This window comes from Leptidea sinapis, chromosome 19 (assembly GCF_905404315.1).
Source record: "Leptidea sinapis chromosome 19, ilLepSina1.1, whole genome shotgun sequence".
Taxonomy (NCBI): Eukaryota; Metazoa; Arthropoda; class Insecta; order Lepidoptera; family Pieridae; genus Leptidea; species Leptidea sinapis.
In genome coordinates this window covers 13,422,753-13,446,367 of record NC_066283.1, presented here as the reverse complement: position 1 = coordinate 13,446,367, position 23,615 = coordinate 13,422,753, and the positions used below count along the sequence as shown (strand labels likewise).

The following is a 23,615-nucleotide window of genomic DNA, read 5'->3' as shown; positions in this document are numbered from 1 at the left end:
AATTAATCAACCAGGACAATACGACATGTGTACCCTCAAAAAAGCGCGTACAGTTTTATAAAACACCGGCAACGCTCCTGTGATTCCCCTGGTATTTATTGCAAGCGAATGTGGGCGGCGGGCACTTTTGCCCTCCTCTTCCATAAAAAAATATTTGCTGTGATTCGTAAAACGAAACATTCATGGATAAATACTGATTTTTAAAATTTGATTTAAAAGGTTTGTTTTCTTAACAGAAAAAGAAACACTTCTATCCCGACGCACTCATTCTCTGTGAAAGCCAGAAGACAGACGGTTAGTGTACACTTTCGATTGATTTTGTTACGTTCTCCTAAGTTATTAAGTTATTGGCTTATACTAATGGAACTTTCAGAATTTACTTTTACCAGTGTGAGGCTCCTTTGCACAGGAAGCCGGCTAGATTATGGGTACCACAACGGTGTCTATTTCTGCCGTGAAACAGTTATGTGTAAATATGACTGTGTTTCGGTCTGAAGGGCGCTATAGCTAGTGAAATTACTGGGCTAAAAATGACAGTTAACAATGTCTCAAGGTGACAAGCGCAATTGTTGTGCTACTCAGAATTTTTGGGTTTTTCAAGAATCCTGAGCGGCACTGCATTGTAATGGGTAAGGCGTATCAATGACCACCATCAGCTGAACGTCCTGCTCGTCTCGTCCCTTATTTACATAAAAAAAATACTTACATACAACTTAGCTTAGTGTAAGCTTAGTATAATCTATGATGACGTTTCAAAGTAATTTGACAGTTGTAAATATGGAGAGGTTAAGCTAAGATAGATCCGCAGGAGAACCAAAGTCACCAACATAGCCCAATGTTTGCGAAACTGAAGTGGCAGTGGGCAGGTCACATAGTTCGACGGACAGATGGCTGATGGAGCAGAAAAGTCCTCGAATAGCGACTAGGTACCGGAATACGCAGTGTTGGTAGACCCCCACAAGATGGACCGATGATCTGGTCAAGATCGCCGGAATACTTTGGATGAGGGCAGTGCAGGACCGGTCGTCGTGAAGATTTTTGGGGGAGGTCCGTGGAGATGTTTGTCCAGCAGTGGACGACTTCCGGCTGATGATGATGATGATGAAGCTAAGACAGCCCAATGCAAAAGTCAAATACGCGTATAACGCGTAATAAAAGCGCGTATGATAACGCAGTTAAGTTTTAAGGAAGTAAAGTCTGAGCAAAGTCTAACTATATCTAATTATATTATCGCTCTATAGATTGAGATCTAAGTACAGCATATGAATCGTGGAATTGTAACACATCAAGTTTTCTGCAAATTACTTTATCCAATGCCGTTTAATCGTTTTGAATTTCTAACTGCTTTTATTTCAGGAAAGTTCTAAAGAGATCTCGAATTCTACTGAGTTGTCCTACATCTCACTAATTATCTTCTTACCCCCCTATTCATGATAGTCTGCTAACTTAAAGCATTGCTGATTCTCACTCTGTCTTCTTCTATTGACCTAAGTCAGAATGAGCAAAACCCTCCTAAGCGGCTGTTTAAAGTTAGCGGACCATTATGAATAAGGGGGCTAGTATTTCCTAACAATAATTCAAAGAAATATCCTCTACGCTTAATAAGACTATGTTAACTTGCTATATAAGTATTAGCAGTTTGATACGACTGTATATATTTCTGTCTTCAGAATCGCCGATTTTCGAAGGTTTCTCTTTCATAAATTGTTCAACTGGATGCTTATACACTTTACTTACTTATTTATACATTTCAACCTTGTAAACTATTATGACCCATGTTGGTCGAATAAATAATAATAATTAAAAAATATAAATAAACACGAATATCGCATTAAATAAAACTTGTGGCCATTTTTGTATAACTTTTTTAAGTAAGGTATCATTTATTAGCTGTTGAATGTTTCATCAAGATGTTATAGTTTAATATATTTGTAATTATTTGTAGAAAGTTAAGTATCAGCATATTCCTAAATAATTATTGTTGTTTTTTTTTATGAAAATAAAGTACGAGACCAGTAGGACGTTCAGTTGATGGTTACCGATACGCCTTGCCCATTACAATGCAATGCCACTCAGGATTCTTGAAAAACCCAAAAATTCTGAGCAGCACTACAAATGCGCTAGTCACCTTGAGAAAAGATGTTAAGTCTCATTTGCCCAGTAATTTCACTAGCTATAGCGCCCTTCAGACCGAAAGACAATAACTTTTACATATTACTGCTTCATGGCAGAAATAGGCGTCGTTGTGGTACCCATAACCCAGCTGGCATCCTGTGCAAAGGAGCCTCCCACTGGTTGATGCTGATAAAAAAATAACCAACCAGCCAGAGGGAAAGAATCATTTGTAACATTTGACTGCGTCAAACGATAGTTTTGTTACATTTAACAATATCATCTCGTCCGAAAGTAACATTTCGTCAGCGAGAAACGTGATTATATAACGCGAAATACGTGAGCTAGTAAGGCATGTATTTCGAACGTGTATCAATGTTATAACTTTAATTACTTACACGCAAAACTGACACATTGTTTTTAATAACAACATCTGATTAAATATTCAACAATCGCTGTAATTTATGTGTCGCTGTTGTTTTATTTGAAGGACTGGCTGTGAATAGGTTTGGTAATATATTTATATTTAACTAGAAATAAAATTTGAAAACAAAATTTTATGAACGATGCGGGACTCGAACCAACGACCTCTCGCGTTCTGTGCGAGTGTTCTTCCAACTGAGCTAACCGTTCGAGTGACGTATCGTCATAAAATCTTGTATGCTTTGTTCAACTCTCAGGTTGTGACTTCATCTACAGGATCTACATTTACATTTACAGTTGATAACCTGCTCAACCCCAATATTTGGATATTAGGAAATTGACTTGAAATGTCGCTTTTGCAAATCTAAACAATTTGTTATGCTTTTAAAGTGATCAATTGGAGGATTAATAAATAAAAATAAACACTAATTTTTGTGTATTAATCCTTAAATGAGGGTTATCACTTTTAAAACATAACAAATTATATTTAACTATTCTTTAAGTTTGTAATCATAAAAATAATTATGTTGTAGACTACAACATCTTTTTCTTTTAGACTTATCGTTCCCTCACTACTGAGGAACGTGACATATTCAAACTCGTCTCCATGGTCTCCTGATGGAGTGCGGTGTTGATCTTTAGATTATTGAAAATTTAGTCCGACCACCGTTTCGAACTTCGATCTCTATATCTGTTATTTTCTATATTCTCAATCACCATAAAACGCTCAAAGTATGGAAAAAAATATTTTAACAAAAAAACAACCGACTTCAAAAACACTATTCCAAAACAATAGATACACTAAAAAGTATGAAAATAATTGCGTATTTTTATACAATCTAATTCTAGTTATGATTATTGTTATTTTTGGAATCGGTGTCCTTCCGCCACGACCCGCTCTCGCCTCTCGCCTCCTCACGACTCAAGCACATCTCACCTATAGCTACATAGTTATAGGTAAGATATAGGATATAGTTATAGGAGAGAATTTGAAGTACACTAACTAACAATTTATCTAAACATGTGTAGATATGCAAAAAAAATTCAATGCAGCAATACGTAAGCGCTTTGCAATTTGATTACAGATAGAAGTTCTGCCACAGATCCCACCCTTACTGTAAGTCGTTAAGGAGTCCCATTGATCATCATATTCGACTACGACAGTTACTAGACCATAACTATGTTATGGTAGATGACTTAAATATCCGGATAGCATAAAAAACATTCGGCCGAGAATCGTTAATTTGCTCCTAAGAATTGAAGAGTTCCGCTACTTTGTCATGGATTCCGTAATCAGAACCTAACCAAACTCTCACCAAAGTATCTTTGAAGATATACTTTCCTTTCCAATAAAAAAAGTCATATCGGGACCACACGGGAAGCACCAGCTTTCAAATAAAAAAAGAATTATCAAAATCGGTTCACCCAGTCGAAAGTATTGAGGTAACAACCATAAATAAAAAAACATACCGACGAATTGAGAACCTCCTACTTTGTTGAAGTCGGTTAAAAAGGAGGACAAACGAGCGTACGGGTCACCTGGTGTTAAGTGGTCACCGCCACCCACATTCTCTTGCAACACCACAGGAATAACAGGAGCGTTGCTAGCCTTTAAGGAAGGTGTACGCGCTTAAATCTAAATGATAGCAGCCTTAGATTAGATTATGATTATTTTATAGTACTTAATATCGAATGACACAGTAAAATATTGTATAAATTGTACTTATTTAAAAATAGCACAAAAATGATATTGGGACATTTTGTCGAGACTGACATCAAAGCATGAATTTTGAAAAAATCGATGCATTTTATGTCTTTCATCGCCAACCCGATCACTTCTGTAAATGTTTTTTGATTTTGTCTTTCCGATAGCTTTCGAATCAATGACAGTCTGCAGCAGATTTACTTTGAACAGCCACATTTTTTTCTGTCACCATGACTAGTGGGCTCATGGTTGATTCTTAACGAAGGAATTCCTCACAGCACAGTCTTTTTGTGCCTGTGTGGTATCCTGAGATAAAAAAGCCTAAGGCGCTAAGAAATATGGAAGAAAGGGGGATTATAATGAATAATAATCCCCTACTGTTTGATTGACCGTGTTAAGTGATCACCGCCGCCCACATTCTCTTGCAACACCAGAGGAATAACAGGAGCGTTGCTGGCCTTTAAGAATGGGCTTTTTTTAATGGTACCCATGTCAAATCGTCCCGGAAACACGGAACACAAGGAAGTTCATTCCAAAGCCTGTAGTACGTGGAAGAAAGCTCCTTGAAAACCGCATTGTGGAGGACCGCCACACATCCAGATGGTGGGGATATCCTAACTTGTGGCGTGTCGTGCGAAGGTGGAATACGGCGGCAGAAACGGTTGTCGGTCGCTCTTCTGCGTGCAATATGGCCAAAGTATAGCACTATGCGTTGTCAGCAGTGTACAGACGCTGAACATCCTCTATCTTAAGCTGCTTTTAGATGCAGATGTTTGAGCCGGTCCGAGCCGTCCATTGAATTCAATGCATACGACACTAACACCACATTCCAAGTTGATTCTCTGTCTATCTGCGGCCTTGAAAGTCCATGGCTCAGCGATGGGGAAGAAAAGTATTTGCACTCTAGGTGTCCTATCCAACCCGTCCCAGTGACACATCGACCGAAATTTGTACGCCTTGTTCAACTCTCAGTTGTAAGTTGGCTCAGTTGGTAAGAACTAAGAGCGCTCTGGCGGAACCCAAGAGGTGGCGGGTTCGCGTCCCGTATGGTTCATAAATTTTGGTTACAAATTTAATTTATATATATTTATGTATGTCTTCTAAGTTCATTTATTTAACTAATATGCAAAATGTAAAGAATCACAGTAGAACTAATTATTATAACTTTTTAGGCCCGTATCCCTGATGATCTTATCACGTCATTCCTGTAGGTATATTTCGAGAATTTGAATCCAAGTGGAAATTACCTACTTACAATAACATTGACTGTCATCAAATGAAACAAAGATCTACTCCTCAAACCTTAAAGACCGGTAACTCATAAATACATCAAAACGACAGATTCTTTGCCACATCTCTTTTTCCAACTACTGTTATGATTTAAAATGTTTATGACGACCCATATAGCCCAGTGGTTAGTGACCGTGCCTACAGAGCTGAAGTTCCCGGGTTCAAATCCTGTTAGGTACAAACATTTATATCATGAATATGGATGTTTCTTTCTCACGTATGAATGTTTATACGAGTATGTATTTATGTATGTTGAAGTAAGTATATTGTATTAAATATATCGTTGTCTTGTAGCCATAGTACAGGCTATGCCTAGTTTGGGGCAAGATGTGTGTTTTTACACATTGTCTTTATAATTGTCCCAAGTGTGTAAATATTATTAAAAATTATCTGTTGCAAGATAAGGCTTTTAAATACATATCAAAATACAATAGAAAAAACTAAAGAATAATGCTTTTGAATTAATAATATTTTATTGCATTAAAAAACAGCGTCTCTACATATATTGTAGAGTCTATATTAAAATAGTCTCTACTTATTTCAGCTGTTTACTGCGGGTGCTACAAACTACATAATCACCATTCTTATGCAAATTAAGTGAATATTCAACAGATGAAATTATATGAAATACACAGTCGCTGGGCTTATATTATATTCTTATGAAAATAATAATTATAAGGCTTTTTTAGCTGTGAGGACTATCACAGTTATATATGTGTCTCGTCCCGGATTTTCATAAAAAAAAGAAACGCTTGGGTAATACTAGTTACCTGGGTAAGCCTAAGTTACTTGACCTTCTAGCATAACCCATAACATAACAGTTCAATATCAGTTCAGTTATGCTCAATAAAATGCACCTCTACCAATATGCGCGACTCTATAATTCTAGTCTGTATAATAATTTAAAATTCAAATATATTTAATCAAAATAAGATTTAACATCACTTGAACATTCAATAACACCCATTCGAAAATGTACGCCTCAGGCTTGTGGAGTACGGACGCAAGAAACTAACCGAGCTTCTTTTTTAGGGTTCCGTAGCCAAGTGGCATAAAACGGAACCCTTATGGACTCATCATATCTGGCTTTCTGTCCGTCCGTATGTCACAGCCACCTTTTTCCGAAACTATAAGAATTATACTGTTGAAACTTGGTAAGTAGATGTACTTACTGAACCGCATTAATATTTTACGCAAAAATAGAAAAACAAACTATATATGGTTAGGTCTTCAAAAATGATATTGAGGTTTCTAATAAATTATTTCTAAACTCAATAGTTTACCTAAGAGACACTTCCAAAGTGGTAAAATGTGCCCCCCTCCTGGAAATTCTGAAGTAAGAGAATGATAAAACTAAAAAATAATTATGATTTAGGTACATTACTATAAAAACTTCCACTAAGTGGTCTACTAAGATACTGAAATCTACTAAGTAGATTTTAATAGGTCATAATAAATCAAATAAGTCAAAATAAATCGTAAACCGCAATTCACCTTTCATTCAGTCAACTCAAATATAAAAGAAACATTTCATTTAATAAACATAAGAACTTTTATATTACTGTTACTTGCTGCTACGGAACCCTTCATGGGCGAGTCCGACTCGCACTTGGCCGCTTTCTTTGATTTTATTTATTTATTTATTTATTAGAAAAGGCTTACCAACTAGACACACAATTAATATTATGACTACTTATAATATAAAATTTCTTATATTTATATTTGTATATCTAACATATAGGTATGCACAGCGTTGCCTTCATTTATTATTGTAAGTTAAGTAATACTACTACAATATGTGTTTACTATTACTAAAAACTATAATTTTATACATCCAAATTATAAGGGTTCAAAAGCGTATTTTTTAAAATTCCAAATGTATTAAAATTTATATCTATGCTACTTTTACTATGGAATTTACTGTTATATAATTTTGAGATAAGTTGGATAGGTGAATTTGAGCCATAATTGTTTTCTTTATTTTCGTCACAAAATAATATCGTACAATAAAATATATTATAAAATATCCATTCCCAATCTGAGGTACCTACTATTAAGAAAGTCATTTATGTTATAATAACCTTTACCACATAAACGTTTTTTAACGATTCTTTTTAATTTCTTAACACATTTGGTTTTGTAGATTTTCTGGGATCATGTTGTAAAAGCACATACTTATTATATACGTCACCCAACCAAAGACTTACGGCCGTTCCCAATCGTTGACTTTTCTGTCCCAATAAACTTATCGACGGTAACTCACCTTATCCGTACACACTGTCTGTCAATGGGACGACGTATAGCCTACCAGCGATAGAAGTTTGTATGGAAATTGCAATTCACGCGTCCCAATATAAGACGATAAGAATGATTTATCGGGTATATTGGGACAGCTTCAGATTATTGACAGCTAATTACTGACAGTAGAATGTAATAATTTATCTCTATCTGTAGATAGTATATTAGGAACGGCCGTAAATCGAGTAGTAATAATATATTAATTAGATGTAGTAATCAGTGATAAATAGTAATTACTTATACATAATAAGTAACAGATTTTAATCTCTATAGTAATTAATAAAAGTGTTTTAATTTAAGACACTTAATATCAACAAAGTAACAATTTAATACAACGATAATGTCGCTAATGTACTGAGAAGAAGAAGAAATGAAATCTTGACAAATGGAGTTCATTATTCCAAGCCTACCATTATCGGAGATAATGGCGTATGTATGCTTAAAAACTTAAACCCGTTTGTATTACAAGGGAGTATATATTATTTAAAACTGTTTAATATTTAAACTGGTTCAATAATTTTTCTTTTTATGGAATAGGAGGACAAACGAGCATACGGGTCACCTGGTGTTAAGTGATCACCGCCGCCCACATTCTCTTGCAACACCAGAGGATTCACAAGAGCGTTGCCGGCCTTAAAAATAACAAGAAATTTAAATTTAACACGAGATCAGAAAAAGGCGCGTAATTGTAATGGTAACACAAAGAGGATGTAAATACTACGTAATTAGGGCGGGTCTGCCTAAGTAAAAATTGAAATTTAGTTTAGTATGAAACGTGTAGTCATTTGGCATAAGTTTTAAATATTAGTAATCACAGTATCGCGATTGGACACGAAGTATAATGCGGCTAAGTTCGAAAGCGAACATTTGCTTAAAACGTAGTTAGTGGATTTCGATCTCTTTTTTTACAAGATTATAAAGGTCATCTGTCAATGACTGCACATTTCATACAATCGAGTGATTCGCTTTTTTCTTAGAGAGTTTCGCTAGGCTTAGAGAAGAGAGTATTAAGGAATTAATAAAAGTGAGCAAAAAATCCATAGACAATAGCCTCCGCGCTACTTGCACAGATAAAATATAACACTGTCGCAGAATATAAATTTGTATGTTCACTGTTCATAAAAAAGTTTTAGCTTATGACAACTAGTTACTTCGAAAGGCTTGGCGAACTACTTATTTTACACTAAATGTGAAATATGACCTAAACAGTCGTGTATGAGGCCATAGTTGGCAACACAACTTAGATAGTAAGGTACAAGAGACATTCCTATTGGCTGTTATGAAACAATATATATATATATATATATATATATGTGTGTGTGGCCGTAAGTAGGTAATCAATTGAAAAGTGAAAGAAACCACTTTCGCTCAACAAACAGGTGAATTGCTTGAATGTTAGAATAAACCTCCAATAACGTTCCGTTCCATTTATTAGAGTAGTTTATATCAGAAATATAATTTACATATTCGTTTACAATTATACGTCTAGATAGACTATGACAGCTGTGAAAACGTCAAAAAAATTTACTTTAGAACTAACCTCTATTTTGAGCAATCTACGCACACTAACACAAAGTGACATACAAATCGTGAGTGTAAGACGTAACTTGTCACGCACACTAAACTAATATTCCTCGCCTGTTTTTATTGGTTGCCTAACAGCAAGAGACTCTATCTCATCACTAAAACTTCGTGATGACTTGAGAAATTCAATATCTAATATAAAAAATTCTCGTGTCGCGGTGTTTTTAGTTAAATTCCTCCGAAACGGCTTGACCGATTCTCATGAAATATTGTGTGCATATTGGGTAGGTCTGAGAAATGTAAGTCCACCTAAATTAATTTTTTTGACATTTTTTTTTTAATTTTATTTTATTATGATTCAGCATTAAAAAAAAAGATACAACTTAAAATTTTCGCCCTTCTACGATCTACAACTATTTTTGTACTGCGATTTTTATATTATTCTATTCCATCCACAAATCCGATATAGGGTTGCAAAATGGCAATCGAATACAATAATTGTAGTACGATAAATTTGGTAGGTCTGAGAATCGGTTGCATTTACTTTTTATGCCCCAAATATTTTTTAATTACTTTATATGGCAATACAACGTTCGCTGGGTTGGCTAGTAAATCATATAATTTTGTTTCCCCAATTCGTCTTAATTTTTTATTATCCATAATATTATGACTTGGTGCAACGTAAAATAAATAACATTTAACTTTCCATAACACATAGTAATTTTATCATATTACAATTTATTCCAATGCCTTTCAAATCAATCGAAGATAGTGCTTCTTCACGATATTATAACTGTGATAGTCCTTACTGCTACCAAAGCCTTGTATTCATGTAATATAATATTGACAAACTTTTCACACAAATTATATTGCCCCAAGTTAAGCATATATTATATTAATAGCCTGTTTGATGGGTTACAAGATAATGATATATTTAATACAATATACTTACTTCAACATACAACATACATACATAAATACATTTAAACATCCATGACCCGGAAACAAACATCCACATTCATCATATAAATGCTTGCACCTACCGGGATTCGAACCCGGGACCTCTAGCTTAGTAGGTAGGATCGCTAACCACTTGGCTATACAGGTCGTCTTTCATATAATTTCATCTGTTGAATAATTACTTAATTTACAAAAGAATGGTGATTTATAACTATGTAGTTCGTAGCGCCCGCAGTAAATTACAACTGAAATAAGTAGAGACTCTTTTAATATAATACGTAGAGACGTTCGCGTTGCCTGATGCAAGTAAAGATAATTAATTTTATTCCTGCGCCATCTGTCGTTTTTCAACAAAAGCATTTTCCTCTAGTGTTAATATATATAAAAAAATTCAAGTCACATTGTTTGTTCGCGATGAACTCCTAAACTACAGAACAGTTGTAGATTGATCCAACTATTTGCGAGATATAGTTGTTTTTATTTCGATTTGTAACCCATAATCTTTGTTACAGTTCTGCAGTGACATTTTTTTATTACAAGAACAGGGAAAAACGAAATAATCATTGTAGTCATTGATCTTCTACAAATTTCGTAATTAACAAGAAATAATTTAATTTTTGATTTGAAATTGTGAAGCAAAGTGCACAGGTAACTTGTTACTTACATGATTTTATTATTCTTATCTGAAAGCCTTAACCCCTTATTCATAATAGTCTGCTAACTTAAAGCATTGCTAATTCTCACTCTGTCTTCTTCTATTGACCTAAGTCAGAATGAGTAAAAGCACTCCTAAGCGGCTGTTTAAAGTTAGCGGGCCATTATGAATGAAGGGTTGTATAGGGTGGTACAGCGAGAGATGATAAAAGACGTGGCAAGAGGTTCTAAATTCAAAAGTCAAAATCAAAGTTAAACTATATATTCAATTAGGCTTAAATAAAGCGATTTTAAATCGTCACTATAAATTGTTGTAAATTACTGAATCTACCATATTATGTTCGGAAAAAGTAGAGCTCGTGTGAAGAACATACAAGAAAATCAACGGGCACTTTTTTCAATCATATAGAGTATTTTACAATGGCTGTAATATACATAATAAATTATTTGTAAGGTGCTGCATCTAATAATAATAAATAATTTATAAAAAGTAATAAATAATAAACTGTAATTATCGCATATTGGATGCATCAACATTTAGATTTTGAATTAATTGTTTGTGTAAGGATGCTTCGTGAACATGATGGTCTTGATTGCAGTGAAAGAAAAAAGTCAAAAATGTTTATAAATGTATTAAAATCTAGACCTTTATCATCACCATCATCATTATCATCATCATATTAGCTGAAAGACGTCCACTGCTGGACAAAGACAGAGATCTCCACGATGATCGGTCCTGCGCTGCCCTCATCCAACGTTTTCCGGCGATCTTGACCAGATACTGACATAACTGTGGTGATCTATAATCTATGGTGATATGTAATGATTTAAAAAAGTTCTAAAATAATGTTCTGTTTTAGTTTGAGCTAACTATATGCTTGTGATAAATTTACAGAATTATTGATCATAATAATAAGTAATCTGTAGCTAATAAATACACAACATGCAAATCTATATCGAGACTATTTAACTGTCACATAGACATCAATTAAATCTACTAAAATATTGTTTAGTAGTCATTTTGATAGTCATTGAATTGTTCCTGTTTCGCACCATAAAGTTTCGTAATAAAATAAACCATAAAAATTCTTTTTTCGACCTAGATTTGATTCCTGGTTCGTCTCGAAAATAAGAATTATGAATAATTTATTATTTTGTTCTTGTTTAGTCCCACTTTTTGTTCTTTATTCGCCTCGGGTAGTAGGTAATTTATGTGTTTTACAGCATGTTTTGCACGGACAGCGTACAATATCTTTTAATTAATCTTATTTTTGACAATGAATATTATTAATGAACTCAACAAGTTACTAATAAATACCAGAAATCAATTAATGGAAACAGGAGCGTTTTTAACCGTTAAATGCGTACATTATTATACTTTATATATAGTCACATTTATATTTAGTCACATGATTGATCTAAACCTATTTTAATTTTTTTCAAATAAGATTGAAGTATCTCTCATTGTACTCTAGTCTCAAGTATCTGTCATTAACACAATATTTGTTGATTAGTTCCCATTTCATGATGATTTCTTATCCAAATAAGCATGGGTACATTAATCATAAATACTTTTCTTTTCTACAATGTACTTAATACTGGTAGTTGACTATTAACATATATGCTCAATGTTTGATCTTGTATTTCTTAGGAGTCTCATAAAGACGTAATCATCAAAGATTAAGATAATTTAAGCCCATTAAGTTCTTTGATAAGACAATATCTAATATGAATTTATTCTATACTGTATAGAATAACTAGTAGCCCGCGACTTCATCCGCGTAGATAAAGGGTTTTTAAAAATAATAAGCAAGTTTGGTATTTAAGATTATCTCATGTCCTTTTCCAGTTCCGGTTTTCGTTTTCGCTCCCGTTTCCAACATATTATATGAATCTTATTTCAAGGAAGATTGGTATGGAAAACTAAACCTACTATTGGTATCGTTATAGCTCATCGACGTGAATTTCAGTTTTTCACTAATCCCGCGGGAACAACGGGATTTTTCCGGGATATAATGTAGCCTATGTTCTTTCCCAAGCTCCAGTCTATCGCTGTACCAAATTTCATCCAATTCGGTTCAGTAGCTCCGGCGTAAAAACGTAACAAACTTACATTCACATTTATAATATAAGTAGGGATTATTTTATATTTGGAAATTAACACTTACAGTTTTATTTATGGCCTGCATTAAAAGTTATCAATAACGTCTTCATTATCGTTATCATACAATAATTGGCGACGCATGTTTTGAATTCACTTTATTTATATTTTATAATATAACACAGCGCTATTCATTCGTACCTATATTGACTTAACAATTGTATCGGAAACTCTTGCTTAAATCAATTGGTTATAGTAATTTCTTTGAGTCTAGTTCTACTATATTTAAAACAGGTTTAAGTAATTATAATTCAAGTTTCGTAATAATGTCTTTATTAGAGATATATTTAATTATCCGTATCCTGTTACCCTGGTTAAGTCATCACGATAACGTAACTAACTAACGACTATATAACAACATGAGATATCCTGGTACTCACTGTAATTAGTTACCTTTCACTCTGCATTCAAAATTGACACGTATGTTAATTTCAATAGTTTTTAGATCTTTACAAAATCGAGCTCACCTTGTAAACCCGCCGTGGTTCCGGAAACTGCACTGTTAAATTCACTGTGTTATCATAATTAACATGAGATCGTCGACTGGCGAAAGTATTTCCGATGTCAGGATCGCGTTTAATCAAACGTGTCAAAATCACTGAGCGCAAGCGATCGACGCGGGCATTCGCTAAGGCAGCTCGGCTGGTTCTGTCTCCGAGTGCCGTGTTGGCGAATAGCCGCTCAGTCATCAGTGCTTAGTACTTACACTTGGCACTGGTAGCTTGATACTTGGCGCCTGGGTACAGCGAGCCTCGGAGCTAACCAAGGCTTCTTCTAGCTCATCTCGGCTCTTACAGCTTTGAAAAAAAAATAAGGCCCGCTGATTTTGCGTCCGTTCATTTTAGGTCATTTATTTCATTTTAATTCATTCATATTCATATCTTTACGAATTGGTGGTAGCTTTTGACTAGCAATAAGTGATATTATATCCTATTTTTCAATAAAAATATTCGAATTTGAATTTGAATCACACATTAAGAGGACTCTACAGGACATTAAAAGAAAATTGTCATATTTTTTAAAACTTTAAAAATAATAATTTAGTCCTATTTGAAAAATATATTTTCTTTTTCAAAACTAGATAATGTTTACTATAAACCAAAGCAAGATTGTTATATTTAAAGTCTTTCTTTATGTTGAAAAAAAATCTAAATGTGACTCTATTATTTTATGTAGAGTACAGCACTAGATAATTATTTTAGAATAAACTTTACGTCATGGTTTGGGAAATTTAATGTTCCAGACACTAAAGCAGCATTATTAGAGAAACAGTAATTCATATAATTTTTAAACAATTTTTTGTTAACTAATTATTACAATTTGTCTTGATAAGATTCACCATATTATCATCTCTATGTATTAATAATATAATATATAAAATTCTCATGTCGCGGTGTTTGTAGTTAAACCCCTTCGAAACGGCTTGACCGATTCTCATGAAATTTTGAGTGAATATTGGGTAGGTCTCAGAATCCGACAACATCTATTTTTCATCCCACTAAATGTAAAGGTCCACGCCAAATTTTTTTGTTATTTTTTTTAATTTGTTTGATTATGGGTCAACATTAAAAAATACATACAACTTCAAATTTTCACCCATCTACGATCAACAGTTACTTTTGTATCGCGATTTTAATATCGGCAATACAACGTTTGCTGGGTCAGCTAGTTACTAATATTGATAACATGATGCGAGATAAAGTGGGGAAGTGGTGCAAAAGACTTACAGATTGGTATCCAAGATATGGCAAAAGAAAGCACACAAGGTGGGATGGAATAAAATTGACAGCCGGACCGAGAACTGGAGAAGAGTTGCCCAAAACAGAAAAGAGTGGAAATCGTTGGAGGAGGCCTAATAACCTGATAACGCCACAAGTTAGGATATCATCCCCACCATCTGGATGTGTGACGGTCCTCCACAGTGCGGTTTTCAAGGAGCTTTCTTCCTCGTACTACAACGCTGTGGAATGAGCTTCCTTGTGCGGTGTTTCCGGGACGATACGACATGGGTACCTTCAAAAAAAGCGCGTACACCTTCCTTAAAGGCCGGCGACGCTCTTGTGATTCCTCAGGTGTTGCAAGAGAATGTGGGTGGCGGTGATCATTTAGTATCAGGTGACCCGTACGCTCGTTTGTCCTCCTATTCCATAAAAAAAAAACAATCGGCACGTCGAACTAAGAGACATTTTATAGTTTATACGTTGTAGCTTATGATTATTGGTTTTTCAAATGTTAATTGTTTTTTAGTTCGGAATAAATTGGCTTTATTATTATTGTTACAATATAGATTAATTAATTTATTAATATTATTCTGTAGTCACGTGTATTAGTCACTGGGCTTCTCCTACGTGGCTATTCCGATTCTGATGAAATTATGTACAATCCTGTTTGAGTGAGATCCCACTGATATCCCATCCCATAGATGGCACTGGAATGGATTTTCACTATTGTTTTTTTATGCCAGTAGGGGACAAGACGAGCAAAACGTTCAGCTGATGGTAATTAATATGCCCTGCTCATTACAATGCAGTGCCGCTCAGGATTCTTGAAAATCAAAACTTCTGAATGGCACTACAATTGCGCTCGTCTCCTTGAGACATAAGATGATAAGTCTCATTTGCCCAGTAATTTCACTAGCTACGGCGCCTTTCAGACCGAAACACAGTAATGCTTACACATTACTGCTTCGCGGTAGAAATAGACACCGTTGTGGTACCCATAATCTAGCCGGCCTCCTGTGCAAAGGAGTCCCGCATCGTTAATTTTTTTTTTATTTCTTTTTTTTTGTGTACATTGAAATGCACCAGATTATAATCTATAAGTCATCTGTGAGATGATATGCTTAACGCATGTGTATATCCCTTTTAGGACCTTCTCATTAAGATTCCTACAGTAGGTAAGTTTACCAGTGGGAGGCTCCTTTGCACAGGATGCCGGCTAGGTTATGGGTACCACAACGGCGAGTATTTCTGCCGTGAAGCAGTAATGTGTAAACATTACTGTGTTTCGGTCTGAAGGGCGCCGTAGCTAGTGAAATTACTGGGCAAATGAGACTTAACATCTTATGTCTCAAGGTGACGAGCGCAATTGTTGTGCCGCTCAGAATTTTTGGGTTTTTCAAGAATCCTGAGTGGCACTACATTGTAATGGGCAGGGCGCATCAATTTCCATCAGCTGAACGTCATGCTCATCTCGTCCCTTTTTTCATAAAAAAAAACATTATTATTATTACCGTAGTGAGTACAATGCGAACCAGTTGGTGCGAGGCGCCCACCGAACCATCCAATGGTCCGGCCGTACCATATCCATCCATGGGTTTAGACTATTAGTGTGACAAATTACACCATTCTTTTGGTGTTTTGTTGGTTGGTCATGTAGATTGGATTTAATGCGTACGAAGTGGCGGGTGAAATATTGATGAAATATAAATGCTTTCACCTACCGGGATTCGAACCCGGGACCTCTAGCTTAGTAGGTAAGATCGCTAACCACTCGGCTATACAGATTGTCGAAATAGGTTTAGTAATTTGTCATTTAAAGATACAATCGAGAACTTTCCTGTAGACTTATAATAAAAAGAAACTATCTCACCCTACATTGTTTTATTAAATCTCAAAGTGATCCAATTCGGTTCAGTAGTTTTTGACTTTTTAAAACGAACAGACCGATTGACAGACGCGGCGGGGTTTTTTTTTATAATATTAAATAGCGATAATAAAGATTTAAATCAAATCAAAATCACTTTATTCATGTAGGTCACGGAAATGACACTTATGAATGACAAAAATAATACTTGTCTTATTGAATTTACCGACGCAGCGTAAACGGTTTATGAGAATGAGAAGAAGTAGCAAGAAACTCATCGCCACTCTTTTAATGATAACTCGATTAACATTAATTATATAACTGTATAGCTGAGTGGCTAGCGATCCTACCTACTAAGCTAGAGGTCCCGGGTTCGAATCCCGGTAGGTGCAAGCATTTATATGATGAATATGGATGTTTGTTTCCGAGTCATGAATGTTTAAATGTATTTATGTATATTTATATGTATTTATGTATGTTTAAGTATGTATATTGTATTAAATATATCGTTGTCTTGTTACCCATAACACAGGCTATATATGCTTAACTTGGGGAAAGATAATTTGTGTAAAAAGTGTGTCAATATTATATTATTAATTCCCTCCTAGAACTGGTTATATTATATACTAATAATACATACAGAAACACAAAAAACATTAATCTTCCACTTTCTTAACATTAGGCTTCAGATCAAGTCAGTAAAAAACTTAAAGCATTGTACCTTAGTAAGTACTTACACAAATCTAGACGTAAATTTATAGCGCTACAGAATTATTTAAAGGCTACGTGGGTGCATGCAGTCTGTAAAATCAATAGTTCGTGTAAAGGGCGTGTTGATAACAGGGATGCAAAACTCATTCTAGGACAAACCTAAATGAAAATTGCTGATATTTTCTCACTTATAAATTAACTTATTTACATTTTTAATCCTTATTATTAAAAGGCTTCTTCCAGGTTAAATACATTGATATTTATCATGGGGTAAAATTTGTAAAAAAACCGCAATAATAATATTGACACACTTTTTACACAAATTATCTTTCCCCAAGTTAAGCATATATAGCCTGTGTTATGGGTTACAAGACAACGATATATTTAATACAGTATACTTTCTTAAACATATATAAATTCTTATAAACATACATAAATACATTTAAACATCCATGACTCGGAAACAAACATCCATATTCATCATATACTTTATACTTTTTCAGGATTCCTAAATCGTTTTGCGAAATTTAAAACAATTGTTGGAAATACGTTTGTTTGTTGGGTAGGTACTATAACATATGTGACTTCAAAAATGGTACTCTTGCGTATGGAACTTATTGTTAATGTTGTGATTGCCATTGTTGTATGCGTTATTAAATAAATAAACTTTTAATTAAGTTAATGTGCATTTCTCAAATACCATTAATGTTTACACATTGATAAGTAAACCTACAGTTTTATCGTATGTATGTAATAATCGTTTATATGTATCTATATAATAAAGATTATAAATACGTACTTACCTATATTTAAATCCATACTAACTGTTGCGTTACCAACGTGGAATTAGATTTGCGTATTACGTCATACTTGAATCTACTATGTCTAGGATCTGATATATTTTTGTATAATCTATGATCTGCAACAAGTGAACTGACGTCAGATATTTCCCCCTTCTCCCTTACTGCCTCCCACCTCCACAGTTCTCCTGTCGACCAAACGGGACGGCTATACTGAAACCTTAATTTAATCAATTATATTTCATTTACTATTTTTCCAGGTTGGAAGCGAGGTTGTTTACGTAATAATTATTAATATTTAAAGATAGGAAAATATTGCGGAATTAAAATAGGTAGCGGTGATTACGGACCCATGGTCGGATAAACTAATTAGCCGAACTATGGGACAGTCTTGTTGGCTGCTCGCACCATATGGTCCGGCGTCGTACTAGGTACGATCCGGACGGTAATACTAATAATGTTGTCCATCGATGGTTCGGCTGTACCATCATGTGTTTGGGCTTTTATAATTTAACTGTCATAATGACAAATATCTATACATAATAGAATATATGTATGTTGTGGAGTGTAATAGCCTAAGCACCTAACATCTCTGGTCTGGCGCACCCCAGTATCAGCTCGATCCATTTGACCGCGTGCAACGCAGAGCGCTGTGGAATGAGCTTCCTTGTGCGGTGTTTCCGGGACGATACGACATGGGTACCTTCAAAAAAAGCGCGTACACCTTCCTTAAAGGCCGGCAACGCTCTTGTGATTCCTCTGGTCTCTTGCAATGTGGGCGGCGGTGATCACTTAACACCAGGTGACCCGTACGCTCGTTTGTCCTACTATTCCATAAAAAAAAGCACATGGTCGGATTTGGTACGGTCCAACATCGGACAGTCCGTTGGGCGCCTCGCACCAATCGGTGCGCTATCGTATTCGGTAGGTACGGTCCGAACAGTAATAATAATTATTTTGTGCGATGGACAATGCGACGCACCATCGCATATGGTATCCAGCAAATCACATCATGTGTTTAGGCCATAAGGTTGTGGCAAGATATTGTAACAATATTTATTTCACACCAACCACTGTCTTGTGTGCTAACTTCAATAGCGTACTACACGATGGTCTCATCTCAACGTGAGCAAACAGGAAGTTAAAAGTATAGAGATATATTAGTTTAATTTTTTTTTTTTAATTTTTTAATCAAAATACAAAGTAAACTTTCAAAAATAAACAAGTTTTTACAAAATAATTATTTCATTCAATTAAATATTCTGAAAAATTGGATGTATAAGTAACAAAATAAATTTTCTGAAATATATGGTTAAAAGCAAAACAGAAGGTTCTCTCCAATTTTTTTTTTATTGCTGACAATTATTGGCTACTCTACTGATTTTCCAAGTGTCATAAAATTGACAATTATATAGTTTCAATATTTTTTAATTGCTCCGCTCCTCGCATGAATTTTTTCAGCGAATAGTCTTAAGTATTGTGATAATAAATTACCAGTGGGAGGCCCCTTTGCACAGGATGCCGGCTAGATTATGGGTACCACAACGGCGCCTATTTCTGCAGTGAAGCAGCAATGTGTAAGCATTACTGTGTCTCGGTCTGAAGGGCGCCGTAGCTAGTGAAATTACTGGGCAAATGAGACTTAACTAACATCTTGTGTCTCATGGTGACGAGCCCAGAAGCAGTAATGAGCATTACTATGATTCGGTCTGAAGGGCGCCGTAGCTAGTGAAGTTACTGGGCAAATAAGACTTAACATCTAATGTCTCAAGGTGACGAGCGCAGTTGTAGTGCCGCTCAGAATTTTTGGGGTTTTTCAAGAATCCTGAGCGGCATTGTAATGGGCAGGGCGTTATCAATTACCATCAGCTGAACGTCCTGCTCGTTTCGTCCATTATTTTCATAAAAAAAGGTAAGTTAATTATAAAAGCTAGACTAGAGATTAGAATATAAGATATAAGATTAGAGATAAAATTCGAAGGAATTTTACCAGTGTGTGTTGCCAGTGATGACATTCGGAACGCAGACGTGGTCGCTAACTTGGCCTTATGAGAAAGCTTATGGTCGCTCAGAGGGCAATGGAGAAGGCTATGCTCGGAGACTTCCTGCGAGATCAGATCAAAAATGTGGAGATCCGTAGGAGAACCAAAATTACCAACATAACCCAAATGGTTGCGAAACTGATGTTGCAGTGGGCAGAGCCTAAAGCACGACCGTTGGGGCGGCAAAGTCCTCGAATGGCGACCACGTTGGAAGACGCAGTGTTGGTAGCCCCCCCAAGATGGACCGATGATCTGGTCAAGATCGCCGGAATACGTTGGATGAGGGTAGCCCAGGACCGATCGTCGTGGAGATCTTTGGGGGAGGCCTTTGTCCAGCAGTGGACGTCTTCCGGCTGAAATGATGATGATGATGCGATTAGAGATTAAAATGATTTGGAATTTGGAACATTAAATTCGTATTAAAATAGTCACATATACGAGCATGACAAAGAGATTTTATTAAACAAATCGAAATTGACTTCGAATTCCGAACTGGCCACGTTAACAGAATTTAAATTTTACAAACATTATATTTTCGATAACATAGTCAAAATAGCATTTAGAGTACCTACTCGGATTTATTGTTAGAAATATAAAAAAAATCTATTCGATATAAATACAATTTTGACTTTCAACTCTTTTGTACTTGAGTCCCGTGCCAGATTTTGGTGAGACAACACTTCCTAAGGATGCCTCGTGTAGATGCGAAACACGTCGAATTGTTTAAAGACAAATATTGGCGGAATTAACACTAAAGAAAACTCAAATCATTTACATAATTATGGATTTCCGCAAAGTAACGCCTACTTCAATAAATTTTCTTTTGTACTCTTGTAAATGAGATGTAATCTTATGATGTATATGTATATTGTAAAGGGTATTGAGAGTGCAAAGATGCCTTTATGCATATAATTATGATAATATGTCTTCTATAGACTTTTTTGTGGCCCAGCTCTTAAATTACCAAAAAAGTTAAAACATTACGGTGCGATCCAGCTGGCCGATAGAAGTGCCACTCAAAGAACACACGAAGTTGTAGTATGCCAGACTTCAACACATGATACAGGAGGAATTCGAAATCTATAACAATACATTGGTAAGCTGCGGTTTCACCTGAATTTACTGTTTTTTTGTCATAAAAAACCTATACAAAATAGGTTTGTGTGGAATAAATAATCTATTCTATGCATAACATGAAAGTGTAACAGGTCGATGCCTGTACATTATAGATATTGAAGAAAATGTAATATGGCAGTCGTAATAAGTAGGGCTTTTCACCGAAGTATTGTGATTACTTTTTTTATGGAAAAGGAGGTCAAAAGAGCGTACGGGTCACCTGGTGATAACCGATCACCGCCTTGTTCCTTGAAAACCGCACTGTGGAGGATGCACCGCAACACATCCAGATGGTGGGGATTTAAAGTTCAGGTTTTCTTCCGCTATTTTATTTTTAATTCTCAACTGTCTCTACAAAAATAATTCTTGATTCTACATTTAATGCCTACGAAGTGGTGGGCTACGGAAAAAATGTGTTAGATCTTATAGTTTTCGTAGCGTTATATTATAAATGCAGTAATAAACTTCTATTTCAATGAACTCCTATTCAAATTATTACTATTATTATATAGTGTAATACATGTAAATGATTAATGAACAGGCGTTTATTTAACACTTTCAAATATTTTTAATGTAGCGCTGATATGACCAATCCATGGATAAACGTCTCTGTAGACAGTCGAAACGCGATTCCTGCACTAACGCCCAAACTGACACGTCGACTTATTAGCCTAAATATACATGACATCCGAATCACGGTGGGCACCCTAACGGGTCACACATCACTAAACAAGCACAATCGGCGTAACGGATCTACGAGCAGATTATATGCCAATAGGGGACGAGACATGTAGGACGTTTAACTGATGGTAATTGATACTCTCTGCATATTAAAATGCAGTACCGCCCTGGATTGTTTAAAAACCCTAAAGCTCTGAGCGGCACTTCAATTGTGCTCGTCACCTTGAGACATAACATGTTAAGTCTCATTTGCCCAGTAATTTCACTAGCTACGGCGTCCGTCAGACCGAAACACAGTATTGCTTACACATTACTGCTTCACGGTAGACATAGGTGCCGTTGTGGTACCCATTATCTAGCTGGTATCCTGTGCAAAAGGGCTTCCCACTGGTAAACTTGTCTGGCCGAGGACGAAACGGTGACTTATGTAATCCTGGAATGTGCGGGTGGGTCAAAATAAGACAATTTCCATGCTTATTTACTGTATAATATACCAACACAAAAATATAAAAACTTACAACTATAAAAAAAAAAACTAAATTTTATATAAACTAAATACAGCAACTATTATCAAAAACAAAGACGAATGATATTATTGAATTAAATGATTATTAATTTTGCGCCTGAAAATCCATGAAGAGTTCCAAAATATTATGTCCAAATCTGTTATTTTAAATATATTGTTATAGGACATTACAATTCTGTTAATAGGAGATAGTGATAGAGATTGGAGTTCGGGTCTTAAACTTCAAACGCTTTAGCGATTAGTGGCAGGCCCAGGTTCACTCCTCGCCAGGTCAGTTTCGCTTCAATTGTCTTGGTTTTTGTTACATGTTCTATGTTAGTAGCGATGTTTCGCTTTCTTATGTCCTGATATCAAAATTGTTTATCACCAATTGTTTTCGCATTCAGATTTGCTACAAATTTTTTGACAGGAACTTTATGTTCACTGAAATACGTTGATATAATGAGTCAACACTCATGTAGAGGCAGAAATGTAATAAAGAATTCCACAAGAGCGCTTTCATTGATGCGATAGAAAAAAGCTATATAAGTATGTCAGCAGCGAGGCAAGCGGGGGTCCTTCATCTCTTGTTGCCCCCCTGGGTAATCCTGACTAAGTTTTATTGTAGTAATTTTCTAGCTTTAGCTTCGTAGCCATGAAATCAGGAATCAAGAATTATTTTTGTAGACACAGTTGAGAATTAAAAATAAAATAGCGGAGGAAACCCCGAACTGTAAATTCCAACTATCTGGATGTGTGGCGGTCCTCCACAGTGCAGTTCTCAAGGAGCTTTCTTCCACGTACTGCCAAGCTGGGGAATGAGCTACCTTGTGTGGTGTTTCCGGGACGTACGACAAAAAAGCACCATCCTTAAAGGCCTGCAACGCTTCTGCGATTCCTCTGGTGATGCAAGAGAACGTGCGCGTGCGAACACCAGGTGACCTGTACGCTCGTTTGTCCTCCGTTTCCATTAAAAAGTAATATATTTTCTTTCTGGCGGTAAAATATTTTGCTACATATCTAGCAATAGTTCAGTGAAAATGCCTAC

At 35.4% G+C, this 23,615-nt stretch overlaps 1 protein-coding gene across 1 annotated transcript in view; it reads right to left on the bottom strand.

The window, feature by feature from the left end:
- LOC126969835 (class A basic helix-loop-helix protein 15-like) overlaps positions 1-13,785 on the bottom strand; it is a 47,774-nt gene extending 33,989 nt beyond the window's left edge. Inside the window, exon 1 of the mRNA XM_050815406.1 lies at positions 13,595-13,785. The gene's annotated coding sequence lies outside the window, so the exon portion shown is untranslated. The remainder of the gene's footprint in view (positions 1-13,594) is intronic.
- Between the last annotated feature and the right edge of the window lie 9,830 nt (positions 13,786-23,615).